This window comes from Nicotiana tabacum, chromosome 7 (genome assembly GCF_000715075.1).
Source record: "Nicotiana tabacum cultivar K326 chromosome 7, ASM71507v2, whole genome shotgun sequence".
Classification (NCBI taxonomy): Eukaryota; Viridiplantae; Streptophyta; class Magnoliopsida; order Solanales; family Solanaceae; genus Nicotiana; species Nicotiana tabacum.
In genome coordinates, this window is record NC_134086.1 from 112,351,271 (window position 1) to 112,375,229 (window position 23,959).

The window sequence follows — 23,959 nt, forward strand, 5'->3', positions numbered from 1 at the left end:
CTTGGCCACATTAGCCCCATTCTAGAAAGAAATCTCGCTACCTATCTCCTTAGCCATCTGTATTCTAATAGGCTGAGCGAGTACCTCAATAAACCTCCTCACCCTCTCTCTCGCTGGGGAGTATCAGAAGAGCATGACGATCCAAAATCAATAAAACTCATCTCATACTGGGTGATAGTCATAGAACCCTACTAAAGACGCTCGAACCGCCTGCGGTCCTCCTCTCTCTGAGTGATGGGAAGAAACTTCTTGAGAAATAGCTACGAGAACTAGTCCAAAGTGAGAGCTGGTGACCTAGCTGGTCTGGCCAAACAATAATCTCCACCATTTCTTGGCAGAACCTAACAGACGGAAAGCAGCAAAGTCGACCCCATTGGTCTCCACTATCCCCATATTCCGAAGAACCTCATGAAAGCTGTCTAAGTAATACTGGGGATCTTTTGAAGATGTACCGCTATAAGTAGTAGTAAACAACTTGGTGAACCTGTCCAATCTCCACAAAGCATCGACAAACATAGCTGCTCCATCACCGGTCTGAGTTACTATACCCAGCAGAACTGCTCCAACTGGCTGAGCTGCTGGAGTCTGAAACTGCGGAGCCATTTGCTCCAGAGTGCAGGTAGTGGGAGTCTGGGATCCTCCCCCAGCCTAAGAGATGGCTGGTGCTACAAGAAGTAATCCTTCTTGGGTGACACTCTCCATAAATACCACTAGACGAACCAGAGCATTCTAGAGTACTCTGGGTTGAGCTCTGCCCCTGCCTTGGCCCGTAGCACGACCTCAGCCACATCCTCTGCCTGTCGTGGAGCTGCTACTAGGGATCAGGTTGCTAATCAGTGGATGAAGAAGCACGTGTTCTCGCCATCTACGAAAGAACATAGTAGAAGTTCAATTTGCATTGAGAAACCAAACCACACGACAGAGATGAATAGAAGTGAAACTGTTCCTAAATTTGTAGCCTCTGGGGATAAGAATAGATGTTTCCGTACCGATCACTCAAACTCTACCAAGTTTGTCTGTGAATTGTGAGACCTAAGCAACCTAGAGCTCGGATACCAACTTAACACGACCTGGATTTCCCGCCGTCAGGATCCTGATAGAGCCTGCTAGTGAAAGATAGGCTAGCCAACTATTCTGATTTATTTACCTTTTTCATTTTTAATATTTTAATAACTGCAAAAAACATATAATAAACAACGGAATAATAATATGTAAGAATGATATTTAACAATTTAAGCTAATACCAATACGAATCCATAATAATAAACCACCCAGAACTGGTGTCACAATCTCACGGACTATCTAAGAGTAACTACAAATAGGGTATGGACAAAGAAAATACATGTTTGTCTCTGAAATAGAAAAGAACAGAAAGAAACAAGATAGGAAGGGGACTCCAAGGCTTGCAGATGCCTGCAAGAATACCTCGGGTCTCCAATGGACTGAAACCCCTAGCTAAGGTCCATATGCTCTAGTACCGGTATCTACACAAAAGAGTGTAGAGTGTAGTATCAACACAACTAACCCCATGTGCTGGTAAATGTCAAGCCTAACCTTGGCGAAGTAGTGACAAGGCTAGGACACAATAATCAACATAACTTGCAGTTAAACAGTATCTAGCAGAATAACAGTAATAGAAGCAATTCAAAAGTAACGGGAGGGGTAACATGTTGTGGGGGAATACCAACATAAAGAATCATAGTAATAACAGAATGAAACAATTAAGGCACTTGAATCGATAACACCAAGAAATCATAACAAACTAGCAATAAGTCCACGGTATCACCCTTCGTCCTTTTACTTTCAACCTCACCAATGCAATCAAATAATGAAAATGTGCACGACATCACCCTTCATGCTTTATCTCTCTTCCTCACCATATAAGTATTGAAAATGTGTACGGCATTACCCTTCGTGCTTTATCTCTCTTCCTCACCATATGCATCAACGTCAAAGTAAATGTAGACGGCATCACCTTTCGTGCTTTATTACTCTTTCCTCACCAAATGCATAAGTAAGAATGTGTACGACATCACCCTACGTGCTTTATCTCTCTTTCCTTACCCAAACAATAGAAACAACAACATTCCGGCAAGGGAATCAACAATAAGAATTAAATACATCCCGGACAAGGTAATCAACAATAACCAAACTTGTACCAACAATTAACTTCACAAATGAACCTTACTGGAGCCAATGCTCAACCATAAACAAATACCAAGAAGATAATCATAAGTCTTGCTCAACATGGATAATCAACAATTTAGGCATTTGTAGTACTTATCAAGAAACACAACGATCACAATTTAAGACTGACGGGCATGCTTGACACCAACGTATAGATACTCGTAACCACACCTATACGTCGTACACTACACTAGCACATAGAAAATAAGGCACAACACCTATTCCCTCAAGCTAAGGTTAGACCAAACACTTAACTCGAACTTCTACGGCCAAACTCAAGCCTCAAACACCGCTTTCCCTTTAGAATTCGCCTCCAATTTACTTGTATCTAACCCAAATTAATTTAACAACATCAATACATGGTAAAGAATTCGACTACAATGCTTAATTATACGTTTTCTATCATTTTCCCAAAAATTCAAAACTCAACCCCTGGCCCGCTTGGTCAAAACTCGAGGTTCGGACCAAAACCCGATCACCAATTCACCCACGAGCCTGAATATGCAATTAGTTTCGAAATTTGACCCCAAAATGAGGTCTAAAGTCCAATTATTCAAAAAGCCCTAACTCTACCCAAATTTCCAATTTCTACCATAAAACACTATATTTTTGGATGAAGATTGATGAAATGTAAATGGAAATCGAAAGTAAAAGGTTTAGAATCATATACCAATACTTTGGGAAGAACTTGCTTCTTGAAAATTGCCTAAATGCTCTCTAGTATTGAAAATATAAAAATGTGGGCTAAATCCCGTTCTACTACTATTTTAAAAAAAGGACTGAGCAGGCCTTCTTCGCGTTCACAAAGGGCCTACTGCGTTCGCAAAGAGTTGTCTTCCCCAAGCTTACGCGATCGCGAGTTCCTCTACGTGTTCACGATGGGTAAGCCCCCTGGACCTTCGCATTCGCAGACCAACGTACGCGTTCGCGCAGAAGAATGATAAATTTCTAGTCCACCCCTATCTACTATATGTGTTCGCGTGCCTCAGTTCGCGTTCGCGTAGAGCATCCCCCCAGTGCTCTGCTTTTGCGATCCAGGTTTCACATTCGCGTAGAACAAATTTACCCCCAGCCCAATTTCCCTTTCATGATCGCTAGGGTGACTATGCGACCGCGAAGCATGGTGCATCAGACACCAGATACAACAAAAAACCTGAAACTTTTTCTAAGTTAAAACTACCCCGAAGCCTGCCCGAAACTCACCCGAGCCCTCGGAGCTCCAAAGCAAACATGCACACAACCCTAAAAACATCATACATAATTGCTCGTGTGATTAAATCACCAAAATAACACCTAGAACTACAAGTTAAGCATCAAAGTCAAAGAAAAATCTCAATAACTCTTAAGTTCAAATTTTCACAACCGGGGGTCCGATTCACGTCATATGAAGTCCATTTCTTACCAAATTTTACAGACTTAACTTAAATGCCATATAAGACCTGTACCGGGCTCCAGAACCAAAGTATGAGCCTGATACCATCAAATTCAAACATTTTTAAATTTTCAGCAACTCTTACAATTTTAGTTAAACAGTTTTCTTCAAAAATTCATTTCTCGGGCTTGGGACCTCGGAATTCAATTTCGGGCATACGCCCAAGTCCCATATTTTTCTATGGATCCTCCAGGACCATCAAATCACGGGTTCAGGTCCGTTTACCCAAAATATTGACCGAAGTCAACTTAAATTTAATTTTAATTGGAAAATTATCATTTTATTAAATTTTCACATAAAAGCATTCCGGATATACACCAGGACCCGGCATGCAAATCGAGGTGAGATAAAAGTAGGTTTTTAAGGGCTCGGCATATAAAATTAATTTTTAAATCAAGTGATGACCTTTTGGGTCACCACATCACCCTTATTACTCCTTATCAACCTACCCTTATTCCTACTGTTGCGGCGTGCAACCCGATCCCACCGGACAATATCAATAACGTAACAATAAATATAATATATTGCGGCGCGCAACCCGATCCCACCAATGCACCCTTATTACTCCTCAATATATCACCCTTATTCCTCCTATTGCGGCGTGCAACCCGATCCCACCAAGCTACCCTTATTACTCCTGTTGCAACGTGCATCCCGATCCCACTAGATAATCACATTTCGCCCTTATTCCTCCTCAATATATCACATTTATTCCTCCTGTTACGACATGAAATGCGATCCCACCAAACATAGTTTACATCAACAACAACGATTAAACAACTCAATTACAAGAATTTATACCACCAAAAGTATGAGTACACGGCAACAAAAGAATCACAAAAAATCAAGGAGTACAACAACCCTTACAAAAACAACAAGACATGTAAGGCACATGATAACTACATAGGCAATCACAACAATTTGGACACGTAACACTTATACATGGAGTCATAGAAGAACTCACAATTAAGAAATAACAAAACAATAAGGAATCACTTCAAATAAGGCAGGTAAGGTCCAAATAACAAGAGGTAAATAAAAGCTAATAACATCGTATAGAGCATGTAAAGGTGAAACTAGCAAATAGGAAACCTAGTCATATCAGAACACTTCCCACTTAATGAACATAAGGACCTAAGAAACCTAAATGGCAATTTTCCACAAATAAGACTGAGCATGCACTAGTCACCTCACATGCACGGTCTGCAATTGGCATAGAGGACTCAAATCCTAAGGGGAGTCCCCAACAAAAGGTTAGGCAAGATACATACCTCAAAGAAGACAAACCGATACTCAACAATGAACTTCTCGGGTGAAAAGACCTCTGTACGGCTCAAATCTAACAAAAAATAACTTCAAAGCACAAATAGAACACATAAGAAACTATACCGGATAATAAAACCTCAATCTTTATCAAATTCAAAAAATCGGTCCAAAAGTCAACCCTTAGGCCCGCCCCTCAAAACCTAACAAATTTTAATAAAACTGAATACCCATTACGATACGAGTTCAATCATACAAAATTTATCAAATTCCGATACCATTTGGTCCCTCAAATCATGATTTTACATTTTGAAAGTTTTCTTTAAAATCCCCATTTTCCCTCAACCCAAAACACAAATTAAATGATAGAAAATGTTACAACCCATATCCACACGCGTTAGTTCATGTCATATATTAGTTAACATAAATCCAAGAAGGAATTACCTTTGAGATGATAAGAAGTTAATCCTATTGGTCTTAAGTGATACAAGGGTATATGAGGGTGATTAACAAGTATTAGAAGTTAAACGAATCAAGGATGTTGTAACTCATGTTTTCAGGTAAACCTAGAGGTTCTTAAAACACTCAAGAGGTCATGTATTAAGGTAATTGAATCATATAATATCCATATCATAAGTCTTGAATTCAAACAAGTTATGAAACAAAAGTCGACAAACGTTGTCGCAACTTAGGTTCATAATTTTACTTAAACATTATGTCAAATCTTTCTAAGCTTTTCTTCCAATTTACAAGGAATTATGGGGTGATCTACCCACCAAATTAAATATCTATGAGTCTAGTTTTCAACATATTAAACCGTTTGTCAATACGATCTCGAAGTATAGAGATATTCGTATTTTCGCTAGTCGGCGCAATTTGGTAGGTGACAAGTAGGTGCATCACCTACTTGCCAAAATGAGAGGACAAAAGTAAAAGTCCCAAAGTCGGCCAAGAGAGGACTTTTAAGGGATTATAAACTCAGTTATTTCACCCTTATTTCATACCTTCAAAACCAAATCAAACCCCTGCAACTCCTCCCTAAAAATCCCACACAAACCAATCGATTTTCTCACACTTTCAAGTTCTAATTGAAGATAAAACCTAGAGTTTGAAGAACCAAGGGAAGGGCTGAGTTATCCAACAAGTAAGGTAAGTTACTGCCCTCTTTAAAACATTTTTTTCTGCTGTTAATTCATGGTAATTCGTTCTATACATGTAAGAACTCACGGGACGGTGATCGGAAGCCGTGAGTTCGAGATATTCACTTGTAGCGGACTGTTTTGTGGACTGTTTTGTGTTGCTGTTGGGCTGCGTAGTTTACTACTATTTTGTGGAGTTTTGGTGGTTGAAGTGGGTGGAGAAACACCATATATATGTAGGGTTGTGGGCTGATAGTTCTTCATAACATTTCTGGGTCGTTTGACACGACTACGGTGGTCGTCGTATGTATGAAGTGATTATGTTGTGTGTGGACTGTTTTGGGAGGCTCATATGATTATTATTGATGTTGTTTTGGATGTTTGGTGATTTTTTTGAATTGCGTGAAGTCATATATATAGGGGAGGTGCTGTCTGTTTCATCGTAAAATAGGTTGTGGTCGATACATAATAGTTATGACGCTTAAATGATAACGATAGTATCGTTTCTCTTATTGTAGACTAAGGAGTTTTGACAATTGCATAGCTTGAGATTGCGGCAGTATATACAAGGTATGTGAGGCTATCCCTTTCCTTCTTTTGCACGACTCCGATTGTACATAATGTAATGAACGAGCTTCCAAAGATACTCTACTCTTAGAAGCTAGCAGTACTTACAATGTTTTCCCTCTTATGGAACGATTGATGTTAATGTTGCTTCTCTTATTATTATGTTATCAATGTTGTTGGTACTTCCTGATTCTTATAAGGTTCATAATGAAGAGTTAGTCCTAATAACGTGTACAGAGGATACCGACCTTACGTCACTCCGAAAGGTTTAGAATGTGATTCCATGAGTCGAGCATGCATTATATATATGTATCTATTTTGCTCTACCAAGCCGCACAATAGTCGGCCGGGTACGACACATATTGTGCAACCACTGATCAGTTGGGTTTTACCGAGCTCCACGTGGCGGGGTACGATACTACCGAGCCTTGTGATGGCTGGGTACATTTCTTTTTTACCGAGCCCATTATGGCCGGGTACGATATGATGATGATGATACCCAAAAAGGCGTATGATTTAAAAGTTTATGTATTTATATATATCTATCATGCATTTCATGTCAATAGCCCTCAGAGGTACTCAGATGTTACAAGTTGTATATTCTCTATCCCTACTTACATTACTGTTCGTATTTATGGTTCCCTGCATTACATACTCAGTACTTTATTCGTACTGACGTCCTTTTGTTTGTGGACGTTGCATGTCGTGCTGCAAGCCCTAATAGACAGGCAGGTGCAGCTCCCCCACCACAGTAGGTTGTCCAGTTCAGCAGTGATTGGCGAGATCCCTTATCCGGACTTGCCGTGGTCTTGGTATGCATTTTTGTTATAGACATTATGGGTATGTCGGGGCCCTGTTCCGGCTATGTTGCAGTACTTATGTTCATTTAGAGACTCATAGACAGGTGTCGACTCATGTATAGTTTGTATGCCTGGTCGGCTGGTTTATGTTGTATACTCTTTCATGGTAGTGTGGTAGCTCGTACCTTATATGTAGTTTCTTGATTGTCTGGTCATCCCATGTTATGTATGTTCATGTCATCATATTTTATTTTTGGTTGTCCATGATCCATGTCTCCCATTTATATTGATCTCGTCAACCCTAAAAGACAATAAAGAAGGTTCGATAAAATATACGTTGGTGCTCGGCAAGTATGGTCGGGTGCTAGTCATGGCCCTCCAGTTTGGGTCATGACAGAAAATGAAGACAAATCATGGAATAAAATTAATTCTGGGTGAATAACACTTATCCAATCGTTTTTCTTGAGAAACCCAGGAAGAATTGCCCAAAACCGAGCTCTAGAATTCCAAGAATGGTGAAAATGGCAAACACTCAGAGTAGATTACTATATATTCTGCCCAGGTCTTAAAGCATCATGAACGTGGAGGAGAAGAGAAGATAAAGGCTGTCAGATGTGCTTCACGAATACGACAATACATTCGTAAATGCAAAAAACAAAAGTTTGATGGCCCAAAGAATGCTCTTCGCGAACACATGAACTAGTACACGAACACGAATAGTGGAATGACATAACTACGTGAACACATGAGGGGGATGTCAATGTGATGCAGGAAAAGACAGAGATTCACGAACGCGAGGTGTTAAATACGAATGCGAAGTAGGATTTCGAGGTAGCCAGCAACAACACATCGCGAACACGAAAGGCTGTTCGCGATCGCGAAGAAGAACACGAGAAGCTAAAAATAATAGTTCAAACAATGGGAAAAATGACCCTTAGCCCACCTAAAACACACCCGATGCCCCCGGGACCCCGTCTAAACACACAAACAAGTCATATAACCTAAAACGGACTTGTCGAGATCTCAAATAACATCAAACAATGTCGAAATGATGAATCATACCATGAATCGAACTTAGGAACTTCCAATCTTCCAACTTCCAAAACTCATGCCAAAACTATTAAACCAACCCGGAATGATGCCAAATTTTGCAGACAAGTCCCAAATGACAATACGGAGCTGTTCTAACTCTAAGAATCAAATTCCAACCTCGATAACCCAAACGTCAATTATTGGTCAAAATCTTCCATCTTCCAAACTTTAACATTTCCAACTTTCGCCGAATTGCTTCAATTCAACCCACGAACCTCCAATTCCGGACACACGCCTAAGTCCAAAATACCATGCGAAGCTGTTGACATCATCCAAAACTCATTCCGGAGTTGTTTACTCAAAAGTCAAATTCTGGTCAAATTCTCACCACTTAAGCTTACAAAACTAGATTCCTTCTCCCAATTCGATTCTAAATCATCCGAAAACTGAATTCAACCATGCACACAAGTCGATACACATAATATAAATCTACTCATGACCTTAAACTACCGAACCAGATGCAATTGCTCAAAACAACCAGTCGGATCGTTACATCCTCCTCCACTTAAACATACGTTCATCCTCAAACGTGTCCAGAGTCATTCCATAGCCATCAACCCACTGCATGAGCTCAACATACATATACCCAGGGGTGATTCCCATCACCCAAACCTATGTAGAACTGACAAAGTAATTTAACTATAGATCTCACTTCATCCTTAGTCCATAACCCTAAGACAGAACCTAAATCTCAGATTCTGAAATTCATCACAGGACCCGAATCTCACATCATCTCACTGCATAAACCTAAATAAGCTGAATCAAGCCATAATTCCAATCTGGAATACCATCACATGATGTTTCACACAACTCAAATGCCCATAGCAATAACCTCTAACCACCATAACTGCTCAAATAACACTCTGATGCCGGCAATACACTTCACATTGAATATAAACTTATTCTGAACCTCCATATCGCTGCCCATGATAAAGAAATATGCAGAAACTCATAGCCGCCCATGAAGTCAACAAGTCAATAAGATCTCTCGCTCGTCAAGGGGCCATTGCCCAAATCTTAGCAGAAACAGCCTCATACTTCCAAACACTCGTCACCCCCAATACGATAGTGCTAATCTTAGGTCTAAGAAACTCATCTCAGCCAATACAAGCAGCGCGACTAACAACTCATCACGGAAGCACATAGATTCTTACACCACACAGCTCATACAACAAACCAGCAATAACTCAATTATGCAGCACAAATAAAGGAAAACAAGGTATGAGGATTATCTAACAAGTACAACATGTGTGACAAGAAAAGTACAGTTTTCATTAATTTATCCCATAGAGGGAAAACAAAACACCAAATAGACACAAGGAAAGTGTATCCCACATAACATCCGATGCGACGTGCATCCCGCTCCCAAATACTCATCAAGTTAAAGTGTTTGGGTTCACTAATCACATGAATACTGATATCAAGCACAACAGAGTGCACAAGTAAAACTGTAGAAAAATTGAATAGAAGTAATAAAACATGAAAGAAAGCAAGCACAACTAAGGTGCAATGGGCAAATCAACATCACGAGGGCTATCTCGCATGCATTGCCATAAGGCCTGAACATAAATACAGCATGCGTAGAGAATAATTATACAACCGCACATCCCATCACAACATAAGAGAGTAGCATATAACATAGGCCAGGGGCACAAATAATATCCAGTCTGCCCGGTAACAAAACCATGATAACAACCTCACAAGAGCACCCAACTTGACTTGATATAAAATACATGTTCTCGTTGTGCTTTCAAATAGTTCCCAACCCAAATCCTGGTCATTTCCAAATAGGTAAATATTCTTCCAAAAATCCATAGCAACCTATCGATAATGCATGATATTACTTATCTCATTCTCAACATTTCTTCACAATCTCCTGAACTCAACTACATAAATCAAGTTGCTAATATGTCACTCAAACCCCCATCATTCTACTAAAGCACCCATATATAATTCCCCACTGTGGAACAAAATCTGAACCTCAAAAGCCTCAAGACCTAGTGATCACCAAGCCACTAGCCACACATCTACAACCCAAAATTCAAGGTCCTTTCCAAAATACACACTCTTCACATATACTATCCAATAATGCCAATATTCTATTAAATTCTTATATCCATCCAGGAGAAAACCATAATGTACAATATTTTCCTTGTTCCCATAGTGGCCTCATTGCCAAAACCATCAAGAACTCTCCAAGACCCGCCCGCACGCAACTAGGCCATCAAGACTGCATCTTCCCAACTTAACTTGGTCACCCAAACCATCCAATCCAAGAGTACTACCACAAATACCAGTAGAGAATTCCTATTCAAAAGGACCAATTACTTCCATTGCTATGCTGACCCAACATTACTAAACTGACCCGTTTCTTTGGATAGTCGATATGCAATAATCCCCATCAAAGCCCCAAATACAGATGATCCTTACACAAACCACGTAGCTCAGAACCTCATAAACCACCACATTTCCTCTGAAGCACCCCGTTCTACCGCAACCACAATGCCTACTGTCACGACCCGAATTTTCCACCGTTGGGATCATAATGGTGCCTACTCTTGAAATCTAGGCAAGCCGATAGATATAGTTTTACCATATTGATTATTAACCACAACAAAAATAAATAATAGCTAAAGCCGAACAGAGATAGAGTGCAGAAGTGTAATAAAAGTTCAACAACTCTAATAGATAACTACCCCACTGATATGGTGTTACAATCCACGAACGTCTAGAAATTCTACAAATACTGGTTTAAAAGAAATACATCTATTCTCAAAATATAAGGAGATAGGAAATCTAAAATGGGGAAGAAGGGGACTCCAGGACCTGCGAATGCCAGCAAATCTACCTTGGGTCTCCCATGGACTGAAGGCAGCAACCCAAACTCTACTCACAAGGTCCGGCACCGAAATCTACACATAAAGTGCAGATTGCAGTATCAGTACAACTGACCCCATGTACTAGTAAGTGTCAAGCCTAACCTTGGTGAAATAGTGACGAGGCTAGGACAATACAATAATATAAACATGTGAAATTAAATCATATACGAGAAACAATAATAATAGAAATTTAACAAATAAAGACGAGGAAGGAAAAACATGTTGCGGGGAATAACAGATTCTGACAGTAATTCAATGAAGAAGCAAAGTAAACACCATATTTGAACCAACAGAAATAATGATATAATAACACGTGCACGACATCACCCTTCATGCTTTTACTCTCATCCTCACCATAAGAAACAACAAAAATGGCACGGCATCACCCTTCGTGCATTAACTCTCACAATCATAGCACGACATCACCCTCCGTGCATTAACTCTAAAAATCATGGCATGACATCACCCTTCGTGCATTAACACTCATAGAATATGGCACGACAACACCTTCGTGCATTAACACTCACTCATAATATCGAGCACGACATCACCCTTCGTGCTTTATACTCTTCCTCACCCAAACAGTAGAAACAATAATATCTCGGCAAGGGAATCAATAATAAAAGTTCTCATTTCAACAATTAACTTCACGAAATAAGTCTCAAGTTAAGCCAATATTCGACAATGATCCAATATCAAGAAAATATCATAAGACTTGTTCAACATGGAAAATCATCAATTTAGGCATGAAAAGTTATGTCATAAGAGACACAACGGTCACAGTATAAGACTCACTTGCATGTTCAACACCAACGTATTGATACTCATCACCACACCTATACGTCGTACTCAATACTAACACGTAGCAATTAAGACAACAACAACTATTCCATCAAGCTAAGGTTAGACCAAAAACTTACCTCGATTCTACGACAAAAAATCAAGCCTCAACTACCGCTTTAACTCTTGGTTCAACTTCCAATCCGCTTGTATATAGCGACAATTAACTCATTATCAACAATTACTAATAAGGGAATCAACTACAATGCACAAATTTAGTTTTCCCAAACTTTTCCCCAAAATGTCAAAAACTGACCCCGGGATCGCTTGGTCAAAACTTGAGGTTTGGACCAAAACGCATTCACCCATTCACCCACGAGCCCAAATATGTAATTAATTTCGAAATCCAACCCCAAATCGAGGTCCAAATCCCAATTATACAAAAATTCGGATTTCTTCCCAAATCCCCCATTTCTACCATCAAAACCCTAGATTTTGTGATGAAATCTTTTAAAAAGATGAAATGGATTGAAGGAATTGAGTTAGAAATTGTTTACCTATGAGTTGGGGAAGAACTCTCCTTTGGAAAATCGCCTATGGGAGCTTAGGGTTTGAAAATTTGAGAGAATGAGTTGAAATCCCATCTAAATTGGGTTTTGATTAGTTGCAGATGTCACAATTGCATTGCGAAGCTCGCAACAGTGAGACAGGCATCGCAATTGCAAACCTACAACACTTTTGCTACTATCGCAATTGTGAACTATTGGTCGCAATTGCGAAGGTTGCCCATCCCTTATGGCTTCGCAAATGCTAAGGTATGTTCGCAAATGCGAACTATGGTGGCCCAGGGCTTCTTCACAATTGCGATAAAACCCCCGCAATGCCAAGCCTATGAAGTTCGCAAATGCGAAGCATGATCTCGCAATTGTGAGATCAAAGGCTTGCAACAATTTCCAGATGCAACAACAGATATTCTAAGTCCAAACTCACTCTGTGACCTATCCAAAACTCACTCGAGCCCTCGGGGCTCTAAACTAAACATGCATACAAGTCTAAAGACATCATACGGACTTGCTCATGTGATCAAATTGCCAAAATAACTTCTCAAACCACGATTTTAATGCCAAAATGCATGATTTTCTTAAGAACACTTGAAATTTCTATTTTCAGAACCGGACGTCCAAATCACGTCAAGTCAATTCTGTTTCACACCAAATTCCACATACATGACATAAATATTATATCAAACCAATACCAGGCTCCAGAACTAATATATGGGCCCGATACCAACGAGATCACAAACTATTCTATTTCTAAAAATCCTTATATTTTCCAGTAAAACAATTTCTTCAAAAATTCATTTCGGGCTAGGGATCTCGAAATTTGATTCCGGGCATACGCCCAATGTCACGACCCAAACCGATGGGCCACGATGGGCGCCTGAGTCTTACCTGTCAAACACCCCTAAGCATGCATCTAAAATATGAAACTGAATAACATATGCTGCATTACAAAATTAACATACGTGAAAGAAGCTTTCCATCAAGGCATATGTACGTATACAGACAGAATACAGTGGGCAAGCCGGCAAGGCTACTATAGACAACTATACATCAAAAAGCTGAAAGCCGACAAGGCCATATACAACTCAACTAGACATACTGTCTACAGACCTCTAACAGAAGCATAACTATACAAAGATGGGACTGAGCCACGTCATACTCATATACATATATTTGTACAAACATATCGTACCAATATCGAAAGCAGCTCCGGATCAAATGGAGCACACCAACTCTCGCTGATTAGGGATCCTAAGAAGGGGGACCGTCAGCTTGCCTATCTGCACCTGCGGGCATGAAACACAAGCCCCGTGAAATAGGGCATCAGTACGAAAAATGTACTGAGCATGTAAGGCATGGAAATTAGTACGTAAAAGACATAGATGAAACATGGAATCCTGAAACGTATTTTTAAATTTGAATAACTTTGTAAATACTGAAACGTTTATAATGTCATGCACGTGCGTGTAAATATCATGCCATGCATAGGTATGGTGTACATAATGCCACTAAGGGCATCCCATCATATCATCTCGGCCACTGTGGGCAATATCATCAACATATACCAGCTTATCAGGTGGTGGTGCGTATATAACGCTATAACCTTTCCCATATCCCATATACATATATATACATACATATATACGCGTATATAACACCGTTTCAATACATACATATATACGAGTATATAACGCCATTTGAATCATATTTTAGCCACTATGGGCAATATCATCATCATATACCAACTGATCAGGTGGTGGTGCGTATATAATGTTGTAACCTTTTCCCATATCCCATATATATATATTTACATATATACGCGTATATAATGCCATCTGGTCATGGGTCAATGCACATGTATGAAATACATGAAAAATATGTAATAATCTCAATATTCCTTCCGGATAAATTTTTCCAACTGCGTATATTCTGAGACTCATGAATAGAAGAAAATAATAATTCTCATGGGGAATCAAAAATATAGACACCCCTACTATTTCTATGAATAGAATAAATTATAGAAACAGTGTATTTGCTCGTGTCTTTCATATAATCTGGGCCATGCCAAAAGAAAGAAGGGAGGGCCTTAACATACCTATTCCCGGAATTATTTGAACGAATCTGCTTCTGCGAAGTATGGACGAAATTCTGCTTTGAAGCTCTCAAAATTCAAAAATAGAATTGATATCTCCTTGAAATTGAAATGTTGGCTAAAATTGAATTGATGAACGAATAACTTTCTGACTGAAGCTAGGTTTAGCGTTTTATCTTTGAACCCAAAGACCAAAATGACTTTTTTTTTGAGGAACTACGTTTCTCCTTTTTCAAATGAAAAATGGAGACATTTACATATGATTTCTATTTGGAACTTAAAGGATATTCTGATTCTTTCCAAAATGAACATGGAACAAAGACCTTTTCTAAATCTTGCTTTGTTAATAATTAACCTATGGAAGCCACCTACTCATAATAAATATGAGTCATTTTCCTAAGTAGTAGCCTTCTGCCATGTTGTTTTGGGTTATTTTATTATTTTTTTATCCACTTATTAGTTAACAGTGTAATGTTCTGTTACCCGGTAATTAATCAATTACCCGCATAATTTAAAAATTACCACAAATTACTTAAAATTTTATTTATTTTTAAAATACTTCATATATACATTATATATTATACTGTCGTATTCATATGGTACGTTGCATGGTACTAGTTCATAATTATCGGGTATTATCGCTCGACCCGTATTTTATTCCAAATTGACCGCTTTCAACGAAACTTGTTTTCTTTAATCCGTATACCCCTTTATCCTTCATAACACTTATTTATCGCTTGTTATAATAACGTAAGTACGTTAACGTCAAGATGATCTCATCCCCGAGTCTACGTCGGTTAACTAAAAACGAAATTTTAACGTACGAAAATGCGAGATGTAACACCCAATCTCATATTTTATTACGGACCCTACGAGACCATAAAATCACGGGTCCGGGTTCGTTTATCAAAAATATTGACTGAAGTCAATTTTAATCAATTTTAAAGGCAAAGATTCAATATTTTTCTTAAATTTCACATAATTGCTTTCCAGAGACGTGCTTGAACTATGCATGCAAATAGAGGAGAAAGGAAATGAGGTTTTCAAGGCATCAGAACTCAGATTCGGGTTCTAAAACAAAAGATGACCTGTTGGGTCATCAGATTCCCCACTTCTAAAATAACCGTTCGTCCTCGAACGGACATAGAATAGTACATGAGTCGGTGAAAAGATGGAGATATAGGCTTCGCATATCAGACTCGGACTCCCAAGTAGCTGCCTTGACAGGCTGACCTCTCCACTGAACATAAACTGAAGGATAACTCTTCGATCTCAACTGACGAACCTGCCGGTCTAGGATAGCTACCGGCTCCTCCTCATAGGTCAAATCCCTGTCTAACTAGACTGTGCTGGAGTCTAACACGTGGGATGGATCGTTGTGATACTTCCAAAGCATGGACACATGAAACACAGGATGCACAGCTAATAAACCCGGTGTTAACGCAAGTCTGTAAGCCACCTCTCCTACTCGATCAAGGATCTCACAAGGCCCGATGAACCTAGGGCTTAGCTTGCCCTTCTTCCCAAATCTCATCACTCCCTTCTTGGGCAACACCCGAAGAAACACTCGTTCTCTGACCATGAATTCCACATCACGAACCTTACGGTCGACATAACTCTTTTGCCTGGACTGAGCTATACGAAGCCTACCATAAATAATCTTAACCTTATCCAATGCATCCTGAACTAAATCTGTACCCAACAACCAAGCCTCTCCCAGCTCAATCCATCCAATTGGTGACCGACACCGTCTACCATATAATGCCTCATAGGGAGCCATCTGGATGCTCGGCTGATAACTGTTTTTGTGGTCAAACTCCGCTAATAGCAATAACTGATCCCAAGAACCTCCAAAGTCAATAACACAAGCTTAGAGCATACCCTCCAAAATCTGAATAGTACACTCGGACTGACCGTCCGTCTAGGGATGAAATGTTTTGCTCAACTCGACCCGCGTACCTAACTCACTCTGAACTACCCTCCAGAAATGTGAGGTAAACTGCATACCTCGATAAAAAATGATAGACACAGAAACACCATGGAGACGAACAATCTCACGGATATAAATCTCTTACAACTGCTTCGAAGAATAAGAAATCGCCAAAGGAATGAAATATGCTGACTTAGTCAGCCTATCCACTTTAACCCATACTGCATCAAACTTCATCTGAGTCTGTGGGAGTACAACAACAAAATCCATAGTGATACGCTCCCACTTCCACTCAGGGATCTCAATCTTCTAAAGCAAACCACCAGGTCTCTGGTGCTCGTACTTTACCTGCTGACAATTCAAACACCGAGCTACATACGCAACAATACCTTTTTTCATCCTCCTCCACCAATAATGCTGCCGCAAGTCCTGATACATCTTGGCGGCGCCTGGATGAATAGAATACTGAGAACTATGGGCCTCCTCTAGAATCAACTCATGAAGTCCCTGCACATTGGGCACACAAATACGACCCTGCATTCTCAAAACTCTGTCATCTCCAACTGTAACCTGTTTGGCATCTCTGTGCTGCACTGTGTCCCTAAGGACAAGCAAATAAGGGTCATTATACTGTCGTTCTCTGATACACTCAGTAATGAAGACCGAGCGACTGTACAAGCTACAACATAGCTGGACTCAGAAACATCCAACTGCACGAACTGATTGACTAAAGACTTAACATCCAAAACAATTGGTCTCTCACCGACTGGAATATACGCAAGCTACCCATACTTGCTGACTTCCTACTCAAAGCATTGTCCAATACATTGTCCTTCCTAGGATGATACAAGATGGTGATGTCATAATCTTTCAATAGCTCCAACCATGTCCTCTACCTCAAATTTAGCTCCTTTTGCTTGAACAAGTATTGCAAACTTTTGTGATCCGTGAACACCTCAAACGACACGCCATATAAATAATGCCTTCAAATCTTCAGCGCGTCAACAATGGCTTCTAGTTCCAAATCATGAACTAGATAATTCTTCTCATGGATCTTCAACTGCTGCGAAGCATATGCAATAATCTTTCCATTCTGCATCAACACTGCACCAAGTACAATACGAGATGCGTCACAATTTACTGTATATGGCCTTGAACATGTGGGCAATACCAACACCAGCATCGTAGTCAAAGCTATCTTGAGCTTCTGAAAGATCGACTCACACTCGTTCGACCACCTAAACGAGGCACCTTTTTGGGTCCACTTGGTCATCGGGGCTGCTATGGATGTAAATCCCTACACAAACCGATGGGAGTAGCCTGCCAAACCCAAGAAACTCGAGATCTCTATAATTGACATGGGTCTAGGCCAGTCCTTGACTGCCTCAATCTTCTTAGGATAAACCTGAATACCCTTTACTGGTACAACGTGACCTAGGAAAGCAACTAAACTCAACCAAAATTCACATTTCAAAAACTTAGCATATAACTGGTTGTCTCTCAGAGTGTGAAGAATGACTCGAATATACTGCTCATGATCCTCTCGGCTGCGGGAGTAGATTAAAATATCATCAATGAAAACAATCACGGAGGAATCCAGGTAGGGGTTGAGCACCCGGTTCATCAAATCCATAAATGTTGCTGGGGCATTTGTTAACCAAAATGACATAACTAGGAATTCGTAATGCCTATACCGAGTGCGAAAAACTATCTTAGGGACATCGGATGCCCTAATCCTCAACTGATGGTAGCCAGACTTCAAATCAATCCTCCAAAACACCTTGGCCTCTGAAGTTGTTCAAATAAAACATCAATCATCGGCAATGGATACTTGTTCTTGATAGTGACTTTGTTCAACTGTCGATAGTCTATGCAATTCCTCATCGATCCATCCTTCTTTTTAAAAACAACACTGGCACACCCCAGGGCGTAACACTAGGTCTAATAAAGCCCTTATCAAGCAAATCTTGCAATTGTTTCTTCAATTCTTTCAACTTTGGCGGGGTCATGCGGTATGGCGGAATAGAAATGGGCTGAGTGCCCGGAGCCACATCAATGCAAAAGTCAATATTCTTGTCAGGTGGCATTCCCGGCAGATTTGCAGGAAATACATTTGGAAACTCATGAACAACTGGTATGAAATCCATGGAAGGAACCTCTGTACTGGAATCGCGAACATAAGCCAAATAAGCCAAACACCCCTTCTCGACCATAAGCTGAGCCTTCAGATAAGAAATCACCCTACTGGTAGAATGACTAGGAGTCCCTCTCCACTCCAATCGAGGAAATCCCGACAAGGCTAAGGTCACAGTCTTGGCGTGACAGTCCAATATGGCATGATAAGGTGACAACCAATATATCCCCAAGATGATATCAAAATTGACCATATCATGAAGTAGGAGATCTACACGGGTCTGAAGACCCCCAATAATAACCACACACGAGCGATAGACATGATCTACAATAATAGAATCACCCATAGGTGTGGACATATATATATGAGCACTCAAACAATCACGAGGCATAACCAAATACGTAGCAAAATGCGATGACACATAAGAATATGTAGACCTTGGATCAAATAGAACTAGAGCATCTCTACTACAAATTGAAACCATACTTGTGATAACAACATCAGATGCCTCAGCCTCAGGCCTGGCTGGGAAAGATAACATCGGGGCTGGGCCCCACCACTTTGAACTACATCCCGGGGACGACCTCTTACTGGGTGCCTCCACCTCTAGCGGCCTGACCTCCACCACTAGCTGCCTGACCCCTACATCTAGCTGGCTGAGTGGGCAGTGGAACATCCAGTGCATGAACTATGGCACGAGAACCCTGATGCTAAGAACTACTCGAGGCTCGAGGGCAAAATCTAGCAATGCGCCTAAAACTGAATAGGACTGCTGACCCTAAAACTGAACCTGACGGCCTGAGTAGTCATCCTAAAAACTCTAGAGTGGAGGTGCATTGATAGGATCTAGTGATGCTTTGTAGGGTAGGTGATCATAATACTGCAAATGAGGACCACGGACACTTGAAGCACCGTGAGAAGCCCGGAGTGCTTAATGAAATGGGCTTGGGAGGATGCACCTACCAAAAGAATCCCTGACTCTAGACGAGGCAGTACTGAATATAGTAGAATGATGAGGCCTCTTTTCAGACCCCTGACCGCTCCTCTGAGCTAGAAACATCTCAACCCGCCTGGCCACATTGGCCACATCCTGAAAAAAAATATTGCTCCCTGTCTCCTTAGCCATCTGCAATCGAATAGGCTGAGCGAGTCCCTCAATGAACTACCTCACTTTTTCTCTCTCTCAATGGGGAGTATAAGAAGAGCATGACGAGCCAAATCAATAAACCTAGTATCGTACTGGGTGACAGTCATAGAACCCTGCTGAAGATGCTCGAACCACCTGCAATAGTCCTCTCTCTAAGTGATAGGAAGGAACTTCTCGAGAAATAGCTGAGAGAATTGGTCCTAAGTCAATGCAGGCGACCCAATTGGTCTTGCCAAAGAATAATACCTCCACAACTTTTTGGCGGAACCTGATAGATGAAAAGCAAAAAAGTCGACTCCATTGGTCTCTACTACCCCCATGTTCCATGGAACCGCGTGACAACTATCCAAATAATCTTGGGGATCCTCTGAAGGTGTACCACCATAGGTAGTAGTAAAAAGTTTGGTGAACCTGTCCAGTTTTCACAAGGCATCAGAAGACATAGCTGATCCATCACCGGTTTGTGCTACAACACCCAACGGAACTACCCCAACTGGCCGAGCTGCTGGAGTCCGAAACTGGGGAGCCATCTGCTCCAGAGTGCGAGTAGTAGGAGTCTGTGCTCCTCCCCCAACCTGAGAGATGGCTAGTGCTACAGGAAGTATGCTTGCCTAAGTGACACTCTCCATAAGGCCCACTAGACGAACCAGAGCATCCTGGAGTACTGGGGTGGCGATGAACCCCTTTGGAACCTGAGCTGGCCCTGCTGGAATGTTCTAGGCTAGAGCCTCATCCTCGAACTCTACTTGAGGCTCCACCGCTAGTGCTGCTGCTCGAGCTCTAGGCTGAGCCCTGCCCCTTCGTCGGCCTCTAGCACGACCTCGATCTCTACCCCTCTTAGGAGTTATCACTAGGGGCTCGGGCCGCGGGTCAGCTGATGAAGTGATATGTGTCTTTTTCATCTATGAAAGAACGGAGTGGGAGTTCAATAAGCATTGAGAAACCAAATCTTATGCCAAAGAAGAATAGAATGTGAAGTTTTCCTAAGCTCTGTAGCCTTTGGGAGATAAGAACGGACGTCTCTATACTGATACCTCAGACTCTACCTAGATTGTTCGTGAATTGTGAGACTTAGGCAACCTAGTGCTCTGATACCAACTTGTCACGACCCGGATTTCCCACCGTCGGGATCGTGATGGCGCCTACTCTTGAAAGATACGCAAACCGATAGATATAGTTTTACCACATTAATTATTAACCAGAATAGAAATAAATAATAGCTAAAGCCGAATAGAGATAAAGTGTGGAAGTGTTAGAATAGCACAACAACTCTAATACATGACTACCCCACTGATCCGGTGTCACAATTCATGAATGTCTAAGAAATTCTACAAATACTGGTTTAAAAGAAATACATCTATTCTCAAAATAGAAAGAGACAGGAAATCCAAAATGGGGAAGAATGGGACTCCAGGGCCTGCGAACACCAGCAGATCTACCTTGGGTCTCCCATGGACTACAGGTAGCGACCCAAACTCTACTCACGAGGTCCGGCACCAAAATCTGCATAGAAAGTTTAGAGTGCAGTATTAGTACAACCGGCCCCATGTACTGGCAAGTGTCGAGCCTAACCTCGGCGAAATAGTGACGAGTCTAGGACATGGCAACAATAAAAACTTGTGCAATTATACCATATACGATAAACAATAATAACATAAATTTATCAGATAAAGATAGGAAGGGAAAACATGATGCGGGGAATATCAGATTCTGATAGTAATTCAATGAAGAAGCAAAGTAAACACCATATTTGAACCAATAGAAATAATGATATAATAACACGTGCACGGCATCACCCTTCGTGCTTTTACTCTCATCCTCACCATAAGAAACAACAGAAATGGCACAGCATCACCCTTCGTGCATTAACTCTCATAATCATGGTACGACATCACCCTTTGATCATTAACTCTCAAAATCATGGCACGACATCACCCTTTGTGAATTAATACTCACAGAATATGGTACGACATCACCCTTTGTGCGTTAACACTCACTCACAATATCATGCACGACATCACTCTTCCTGCTTTACACTCTTCCTCACCCAAACAGGAGAAATAATAATATCCCGATAAGGGAATCAACAATAACAAATCTCATTTCAACAATTAACTTCACACAATAAGTCTCAACTTGAGTGAATACTCGACAATGATCTAATACCAAGAAAATATGATAAGACTTTTTAAACGTGAAAAATCATCAATTTAGGCATGAACAGTACGTAATAAGAGACACAACGGTCACAGTATAAGACTCACTTTCATGTTCAACACCAACGCATAGATACTCATCACCACACCTATACGTCGTACTCAATACTAACACGTAGCAATTAAGACAACAACAATTATTCCCTCAAGCTAAGACTAGACCAAACACTTATCTTGATTCCACAGCCAAAAATCAAGCATCAACTACCGCTTTACCTCTTGGTTCCACTTCGAATCCACTTGTATCTAGCCACAATTAACTTAATATTAGCAATTGTTGCTAAGGGAATCAACTACAATACATAAATTTAGTGTTCCCAAACTTTTCCCAAAAAAGTCAAAAACCAACCCCGAGCCTGCTTGTTCAAAACTCGAGGTTCGGACCAAAACCCATTCACCCACGAGCCCACGAGCCCACGAGCCCAAATATGTAATTAGTTTCGAAATATGACCCCAAATTGAGGTCCAAATCTGAATTATACAAAAAGACCTAATTCTACACAAATCCCCAATATCTACCATGAAAACCCTAGATTTTGTGATGAATTCTTGTAAAAAGATGAAATGGATTAAAGGAAATGAGTTAGAAATAGTCTACCTATGAGCTGGGGAAGAACTCTCCTTTGGAAAATCGCCTATGGGAGATTAGGGTTTAAAATGTTTAGAGAATGAGTTGAAATCCCATCTCAATCGGGTTTTGATTAGTTGCAGATGTTGCAATTGCAACTAGAGCTTTGCAAATACGAAGCTCGCAAATGCGAGACAGGCATTGCAATTGTGAACCTGCTGCATTTTTGCTACTATCGCAATTGCGAAGGTTGCCCCTCCCTAATGGCTTCGCAAATGCGAAGGTATGTTCGTAAATGCAAACTATGCTGGCTCTGGGCTTCTTCGCAATTGCAATAAACCCTCACAATTACCAAGCCTGTGAATCTCGCAAATGCGGAGCCTGATCTCGCAATTGCGAGATCAGAAGCCCGCAACAAATTCCAGATGTAACAGCAGATTTTCTAAGTCCAAACTCAGCTGAGCACTCGAGGCTCTAAACCAAACATGCATACAAGTCTAAAGACATCATATGGACTTGCTCGTGCGATCAAATCGCCAAAATAACATCTCATACAACAAATTTACCACCAAAACTCATGATTTTCTTAAGAACACTTCAAATTTCTATTTTCGCAACCGGACGTCCAAATCATGTCAAATCAGTTTCGTTTCTCACCAAATTCCATAGACACGACTTAAATATTATATCAAACCTGTACCGGGTTCCGGAACCAAAATACGGGACCGATACCAACGAGAGCACACATTATTCCATTTCTATAAATCCTTATATTTTTCAATAAATAATTTTCTTCAAAAATTCATTTCTCGGGCTAGGTATCTCGAAATTCGATTCTAGGCATACACCCAAGTCCCTTATTTTACTACAGACCCTACGGGACCGTCATATCACGGGTCTGGGTCCATTTACCAAAAGTGTTGACCGAAGTCAATTTTAAAGGTAAAGATTCAATATTTTTCTTAAATTTCACATAAATGCTTTCCGAAACATGGCCGGACTGTGCATGAAAATCGAGAAGAAAGGAAATGAGGTTTTCAAGGCCTCATAACCCGAATTCGGGTTCTAAAACAAAAGATGACCCTTTGGGTCATCACACCCACGCTGAATAGACCTTCTGTGAATCTAAAGTTGTTTCTCCGACTCCTCTTGATACTGAAATGTAGATTC